The sequence below is a fragment of the Chionomys nivalis genome, chromosome 4 (genome assembly GCF_950005125.1).
Source record: "Chionomys nivalis chromosome 4, mChiNiv1.1, whole genome shotgun sequence".
NCBI lineage: Eukaryota > Metazoa > Chordata > Mammalia > Rodentia > Cricetidae > Chionomys > Chionomys nivalis.
This window is the reverse complement of record NC_080089.1, coordinates 87,938,913-87,947,054: the sequence shown is the minus strand read 5'-3', so window position 1 is coordinate 87,947,054 and position 8,142 is coordinate 87,938,913. Positions and strand designations below refer to the sequence as shown.

General features: G+C 36.0%; 1 non-coding gene across 1 annotated transcript; it reads left to right on the top strand.

Moving 5' to 3' along the window:
• Positions 1 to 1,568: 1,568 nt before the first annotated feature.
• On the top strand, positions 1,569 to 1,672 carry LOC130874075 (U6 spliceosomal RNA). The gene has a single exon (XR_009057113.1). It is a non-coding gene; the product is annotated as a U6 spliceosomal RNA (small nuclear RNA).
• Positions 1,673 to 8,142: the final 6,470 nt, after the last annotated feature.

Sequence of the window (8,142 nt, the reverse complement as noted above, 5' to 3'; positions counted from 1 at the left end):
TATAGTCATATGCAAAAAATACTTGTCAATTCCAGTATCCTGAAATATGCTTCCTATATTTCTTCTAAGTTATTTCGCAGCTTCAAATTTTATCCCTAAATATTTAATTCATTTGAGTTGAGTTTTGCAACTGATGAGAAATAAGGCTCTGATTTCATTGTTCTGTCTATTAGAATTCAATTTCTCTAGTAGACGGGCAGGTTTATTTCTTGACGTTCTATCCCAGTCCACTCATTCATTTTACTTTATTTATTTAATATTTATTTATTATGTATACAGTGTTCTGCTTGCATGTATGCATGGACAACAGAAGACAGTATCACATCTCTATGCAGATGGTTGTGAGCCACCATGTGGTTGTTGGGAATTAAACTCAGGATTTCTAAAAGAGCAGCCAGTGCTCTTAACCGCTGAGCCATCTCGCTAGTCCCTCCACTCCTCCATTTTATCTATAAAAGGTAGAGTGAAAAGGCTTAAAGGCATAATAAAAAATAATAGTGAATTAGGATCAAACTTAAGCCCTTCCAAAATTTACTTTGCAGCAGTAACTTAGGAAACATTCAGTCTTGTGTGTTTCTGTATTACAGTTACCTTATCCCTTTTGTTATCTTGGGGATTGCATAAACACCAGAAATTCTGGCTCCCTTTGTTTCAATCTGTCTGTAGCATATAATACAGTAGGGTAGTAGGAGTTTAATATGTAAGATTGAAATACAAGTGATAGCATTCTGTTTGGGAATTATGAGATCTGTCTTTATACTTAGGTGAGTTTTTACATTCTATTTCATCTAGGTACTTAAAAAAACAATCTCTGAAGTGAGATACACCAATATGTGACTACATATCATGAATTTTTATGTCACACCCCATTATACAAATCAATTGGAACTCTGTTTTTATTTAGTTTTTGTAAATCTATTAAACAGTAGAAGATTAGAATAAGATATAAAATATACAGTCTAAATTATCATTGCCTGAGACCTGTACTTAGAATATGGAAATTAAGAAAAATAAAAACTTGCAATATCTTATTTCCTCTTAACAGAAAAAAAAAAGAATTAAAAAGAATGACTAGTTTGAGCACAAAAACATGATACACTAAACAGAAATGACTGCCTGGCTACATAGATGATATACTGGATTTAAGTACTTTGAGGTCATCTTTTCAAGTGCAAGTGGCTAGTTAGATTTTAAGAAAAGTCTTGGGTGGTTTATAATGTTACTATGCTTTTCCAATTGCAAACAACTTTATTTCATTTGTATTTGTTTATTTATTTATTTTCCAGCCTGGCTGCAGTTTCCCCTCCCTCTCCTCCTCCCACTTCCTGCTGCCCCCATCCAATGCTCTTTTGTTTCAGTTCAGAAAGGCATAGGCCTCCACAGGGTATCAACAGAGCATGGCACATCAAGTTGTGGTAAGGCTAAACACCTCCCCTTGTATTTAGGCTGGGCAGGGCAGTTATGAGAAATAGGTTCCTAAAAGCCAGCATTAGGACCAGTATTAGGAACAGCCCCTGCTCTCATTGTTAGGAGTCCAACAAATAGACCTAGCTAGATAATGGTCACATACATGTGGAGCAGCATGTATATTAAAATTGGAACGATACAGTGAAAATTAGCATGCCCCCTTCACAATTGTTTCCTGCTCATTAAAGTTATATTCTGTATAATTATTGGATTCTCTTCAATTCAATTAAAGAAAAACATTTATGGAGTGTCTCTGTTATGACAGCCTGAAATACAGTGTTCAGTACTTAGTTCAGTTACTTATGGGTCCTGAGAAAAATGGAACAACTTAAAGAAGAAAAAGTTCAGTTGAGCTTACATTTCCAGAGTAATAAAAGTCCATTATGGTGGAAAAACATGCCAACAAGCAGCAGACATGGAGGCTGGAACTGAAGCTCAGGACTTGCTTACATCCTAAACCACAAGGAGAGAGAAGAGAAGCTTTTTTTAAAAAAAAAAAAAAAAAAAATCCAAAACATGAAACTCTGAACTCTAGAAACTTACTCTCAGTGATGTACTTCCTGTGACAAATAAATGGAGGAAGGCGAGAATAGATAGAATTACTTCTTACTTCTTCATTTTAATCCAAAAAAAAGTTTCACAAATTTAGTTTGACATTAATACTAGAAATACTGCCTAATGGGGATGCCAAACAGCTACTGTGTCATAAACTAAAGAAAGTATAGTAAAACGCTATCTGATAAACATCTCACTTTGTCATCTCTTAGTAATAATTTGAATGCCTTACATTTTTATCAGCAGAGTGCTGAACCATTTGTAGGAGCTCAGTAAATATATATTATGTAAAACTAAGTTTTCTTGATTTCTTGAGACAGGGTTAGGTGTCCTAAGTCAAATGTTTACGCCTCCAAAAATTATTTCCCTTCCACTGTGAAAAACTTTCTCTGGCCTACAGGGAACTTGATGGCAAGGACTGTGACAAATCTCTGGTATCAAGCACACCATATGGCATATGTTAGGTGATCCATAAATGTTTGCTGTATAAACTAATGCATGATAGACAGGACACCCTATACCCAGTGACCCTCTCTTCAGACCCTTCCCGACAAGCACCACTCTGAAGAAAAGAAAATAACTGATTTCTTTATGTTTATATGTTAAATATACTTATTTTGTTATGATTCTTCTATTCATAAATCTTAAAATCATGTCAATTGAATGCCTCCCTGATTTATAACTTTCATTATAATCAGGCTAATAATTTTCATCCTGTCAGTGAAATTTATTATGCAATTCTGAAAACTATAGGTGTAGTTTTTATTTCTTTTGAACGTACATATAGTATCTTTATTTACATTTTATTTGAAGTCACTCATTTGCACTTTTTTCTTATAGTGTAAGACTGAAAAGAAGTAAAATAGTACTATTCAAACTTTTTTCTCTAGTTACAACCATATCATGAACGTCAAGTTTAATGACAGCAGGTTATTGCTTATAAACTTAGAATGTATGAAAATAAATCTTGAAAGAAGTTGAAATTCTCTCAATTGCCTCATGTTCTCAAGCGCTTCTGAGAAGCCAAGTTCTAGAAAAATAAGAAAAAAAAATAAGCTTTTGAATGTAGGTGGTTTTACAATGAAATAAAGTATTCAAAAGACAAAAATGGAGAAAACAGTTTGGAATAATATCGGCAACTAAGAACCTGGATTTCATTTTGTGAGCAGAAATATACACGGAAGATATTGGTCTGTAGAAGCACATGATGAAAAAAAGGTTTCGCTAAGATTTCCTGGCACAAAAATCCAGAACTAACAGAAGTAGATCTGTCACAAGCTATCTAGCCATACAGTTAGTGTAATATTAAGATAAAATTTTTATTTGATTTAACTGCATCTCAAAGTAGGGGTGAATACATGTCCCATTAGGAAGCATCTGCTGCTGGTTTGGAGAAAGAAATGGAATGCTTTGAACTAGGGATGAAGTGGGTTGCATGTTTTCCTATTTGTGATGTTTTAAATTTTGTTGAAACTTTTTTAAGTGTGCATATGTATCTGCTTCTATCAAAAAAATGAACTTTAGGTACTAAATATACTCTCAAGGGTGTTTAGGTGTGTATGTGAGTCCTTACATGAGTCAATGCTCAAGTGTCTGTGAAGTTGTTACTAAGGCTGATTCTGCCTTTGAACAAAAATCTCTTAAGAGATTAAGACACTGTTTGTAGTTAAAACTTGCTATCTATTACAAGGAACAGACCTAAACATAATAAAAGCAATATACTGCAAGCCGACTGCCAACATCAAACTAAATGGAGAGAAACTCAAAGCAATACCACTGAAATCAAGAACAAAAAAAGGTTGTCTAGTCTCTCCATATCTATTCAGTATAGTTCTCGAGGTTCTAACTAGAGCAGTAGACAACAAAAGGAGATCAAGGGGATACAAATTGGAAAAGAAGAAGTCAAACTCTCACTATTTGCTGATGATTTGATAGTATCTTACATAACTCACCCAAAAAAATCTACCAGGGAACCCCTACAACTCATAAATACCTTCAGCAATGTGTCAGGATACAAGATGAACTCAAAAAAAATCAGTAGTCCTCCCTTATACAGATGATAAATGAGCTGAGAAAGAAATTAGAGAAACCTCACCCTTCACAATAGCCACAAATAACATAATATATCTTGGGGGGTAACTCTGACCAAACAAGTGAGTGACCTGTATGACAAGAACTTTAAAACTTTGAAGAAAGAAATTAAAGAAGACACCAAAAAATGGAAAGATCCCCCTTGTTTTGGGGTAGGTAAGATAAACATAATAAAAAAGAATTTTACAAAAAGCAATCTACAGATTCAATGCAATGCCCATTAAAACTCCAGCAAAATTCTTTTTTTTTTGTCAATAACATCTTATTTTTATTACTATAGCTTTGTAGGTCAACTTGAAGTTTTATTGGCACTACCTCTAGAATATCTTTTTTTTTTTGAAAAAATTTTCGCCTCCTCCCCGCCTCCCATTTCCTTCCTCCTCCCCCACTCCTCTCCTCCTCCCTCTCCAGTCCAAAGAGCAGTCAGGGTTCCCTGCCCTGTGGCAAGTTTCAGGTCACTCTGACCTGAGAAATAGAGATTCATCTTTTTAAAAATACATCATGATCAAAGGATAGTTGTTAAGTGGTTATGAAAGAAAGAAAGCATTGATTGAATGTAGTGATGGCCCAAATTCAAATACATAATTTGTCTCAATTGAAACAATTTGTTCTCAAACTGATTTCTAATAAACACAATTTTGTTATCCATAGTATGACATATTCCTCACTATCTATCCTAACACATGTTTGGTTTTCCAAGTTGTCTTTGTTACTTTTCTATGGCTGTGATATAACACCACAAACAAGACAATTCACAGAGGGAAGGGTTATTTGGCTTACACTCCTAGAGAGATAAATCTGTCATGGTGGGAACCAACATTAGAAAGATGCAGACATGGGAGCTGAAGCAGAAACTGTGGACTCACATATTGAACCACAAGCAGAGAGCAGAGCAGTTGGGAAACACCTGAGACTTAGAAACTCTAAGCCCACCTCCGAGTCACATACCTTCTCCATCAAGGTCAAACCTCCTAATTCTTCCCACACAGTGCCACTAATTGCCTACAGACAAGTATTTAAATGTTTGAGGCTATGGGAGGCATCAGTCAAACCAACACAAAAGTTGTCTGCTATCTTGTAATAACTTATGGCAACAATAAATCTATATAGCCTCTAGACTAGAACCAATCACACAACATGGTATTGTTATAAGAGTGTGTCTTCCTGATCATTTCAGCCACCTTAAAAAGCAGTAAAAGATATTTTAAAATTCAAGACATGAACATATTAAATTAGCTATAATGGTTTCAAGAGATAAAAACAAATAGGCCAGTGAGGCTTTGTGCATTGGGTAGACATAAGCAAAAGTACGAGAAATTTTTCAGGCAAGGTACTGGTTTACAGATTCTGACTGTGAGAAGAGGTATGGAATGTTAAACTTAAATTCTGATTCATATTAGATGGGCTTATAGGGAGAGTAAGGATTCACAGTGACTTTTTTTCATTTTGCAGTGGGCCATTTTGAATTTTAGCACTAAAAGTCTCGCATCCTGGGGAAACCTTCATTGGTCTTCTTAAACCTTTCCAAACTTACTTAAATGAAATAAATATGAGTCTGCTACACCATTCACCTCACCTTACCCCATTTTCTGGGCTTCATGGGCTTCATCCATACATCATTATCACTGTTGGTAAGTATAACCTATCTAAAGTGTTCACTGATGGTTGAATGCCTTTCCCATGACAGAAACAAGAGACTTTTTTTGTCCTGTGCACTTTTAGCACCTCCTAATTTTCCTGGGCCTCAAACTGATAAAAAAAAAATCATAACTCTGCTGTGGGACAATGATCTGTACTGTCAATTGTATTTTAATAAAATGCTGATTGGCCAGTAGCCAGGCAGGAAGTATAGGTGGGGTGACCAGGTAGGAAGTATAGGCGGGGTGACCAGGCAGAAAGTAGAGGTGGGGCAATGAGAACAGGAGAATTCTGGGAAGGGGAAAGCTCAGTCTGCAGTCGTCATTCAGACACCGAGCAAGCAAGATGTGACTTCCTTGCTGAAAAAGGTACCAAGCCACATGGTTAACACAGACAAGAATTATGGGCTAATATACGTTATAAGAGTTAATAAGAAGCCTGAGCTAATAGGCCAATCAGTTTCTGATTAGTGTAGACCTCTGTGTGTTTCTTTGGGACTGAAAGGCTGCAGAACCACGTGGGACAGAAAACTCCAACAACATAACTCTATTCTAAACCTTTGAACTAAGATTGATATCCAGTTCAGGTTACTCTGATGTTTAACAGCATTGTCTTTGACATTTTGAAAGAGGTATGAGGAGTTATTAACTAGAAATTTTTATTTTTCACTAGAGCAATGTTTTTATAAAATTTGTAGTTTAAAATCTCTATTATTATAAACATCTTCAGATATGTTGATAGTACTGAAATAGATACAATATGGTTACTTCTCAGAAAATCAACAGACGCTGCTGCATCCGAATCACAGCTGTTAGCAGAAGGCATTAGATTTTGTTAGTCTTTCCCATAGCCAATAGGCTTTGATGCATTGATTTATGTTTTAGTAATGACAGACTCCACTGGCATGAGTGTTTCCATTACTCAGAAATTATAAACTCATCACTCAGTCCTGGGGTAAAGAATGGAGGGAGAATTCATTACCTCACTTGTCACTGCATAATTCTGATTACATAGAGGACACTAGCACATTAACAAATGGGACTATAAGTATCTTTCAGATACACAATTTGATATTGATATTTCTAATGCAAGTAAATTTAATATTGTTGAGTTAATTTTAGAAATCATTTTTAAGTAATGATCATTTTTCAAGCACTAAGATAAACAATGAGCAAAGGAAGCAATTGGATGTGATATACAACACCAAAAGGACTCCCATTTTTCTAAAAAAAAAAAAAAAATGCCTGAGCTGTGAAATTGCTCCTAGTGAGTGTATGATTATAGAATCTTTATCTGTTTAGTTCTGCAGCTCCTTCCTCAGTGTCTCATTGTTCAGAACATCTTCAAAGGATTCAAGGTTTCCAGGACCAACTAGCAACCTTAGCAGACAGACATCTCATTTTAAAGTAATTGTTTGGGCTGTTTTTCTAAACACACAACTTTACTCAAAAAAAAAAAAATCCCTCCCTACTCGTGTAGCCATCCTCTGCAACTAGTGCTTTATTCAACTGAATCTGAGTGGGTTGTTTTCTGGTGTGCTGTTATCTTCCCGTACTGTTTCTCTTTCCCATTCCACCTGACTGCTTGGTTTGCAGAGACGCTTTCTTGCAGTCATGTCCTTTCCCCTGACAAACAATAACTCCCGTTTCTTCAGCAGGAGGCCATTAGTACATTATCATGGGTTCTGCTGAGTCATCTCACATATTTTTCATCTTTCATATGAGACGCTCAGGTATATGCCATAGTGAGAAACTAGCAGTCACAAGCTACAATACTTCTGGTCATTTTTCTTTTACTAATAATTTCAACTACATAATAACTCAAGTTTATCAAGGTGATTTTCCAGTGTGATTCCATTGTTGAGAATACAACTGCCTACTAAGAGAAAAATCTCATTTGATTTTCACATAACACAGGTTGCCAAAAATCTACTACTTTGATCTTTCTCTAGGGTCTATCTGATCTAGTGAGTTTACCTGATCCTCACTTCCAAGCACTCTCCTCAAATCCCTATATCTAGCCACAGTATGAGAGTTCCAACCTAGTCTGGAACTCCTGACTCTGTCACATTAGACCTCTAGGCTTCTACCAGGTCCTGTACTGCCTACCCCATAACCCACACGTCCCTCCATGCTACATTCATCATCTGCACACAGCTCTACCCACACACTCTAAGCTTGGATCAGGATCCATAACCTGCACAGCAGAGAAGTACCTTCTGTCTACCTGATTTCATTCCACCTAAGCCATCTCTAGCTTCTAAGACCAAACTGCCTTAACCTCCTCTCTTCTTCCCTAAGATGTCCTGTCCAAACCAGACACAAAACTAACAAAAGAAGTCAACAAACTCAAATCTTATAACAAATATAAAATAATATGAACAATCAAGCC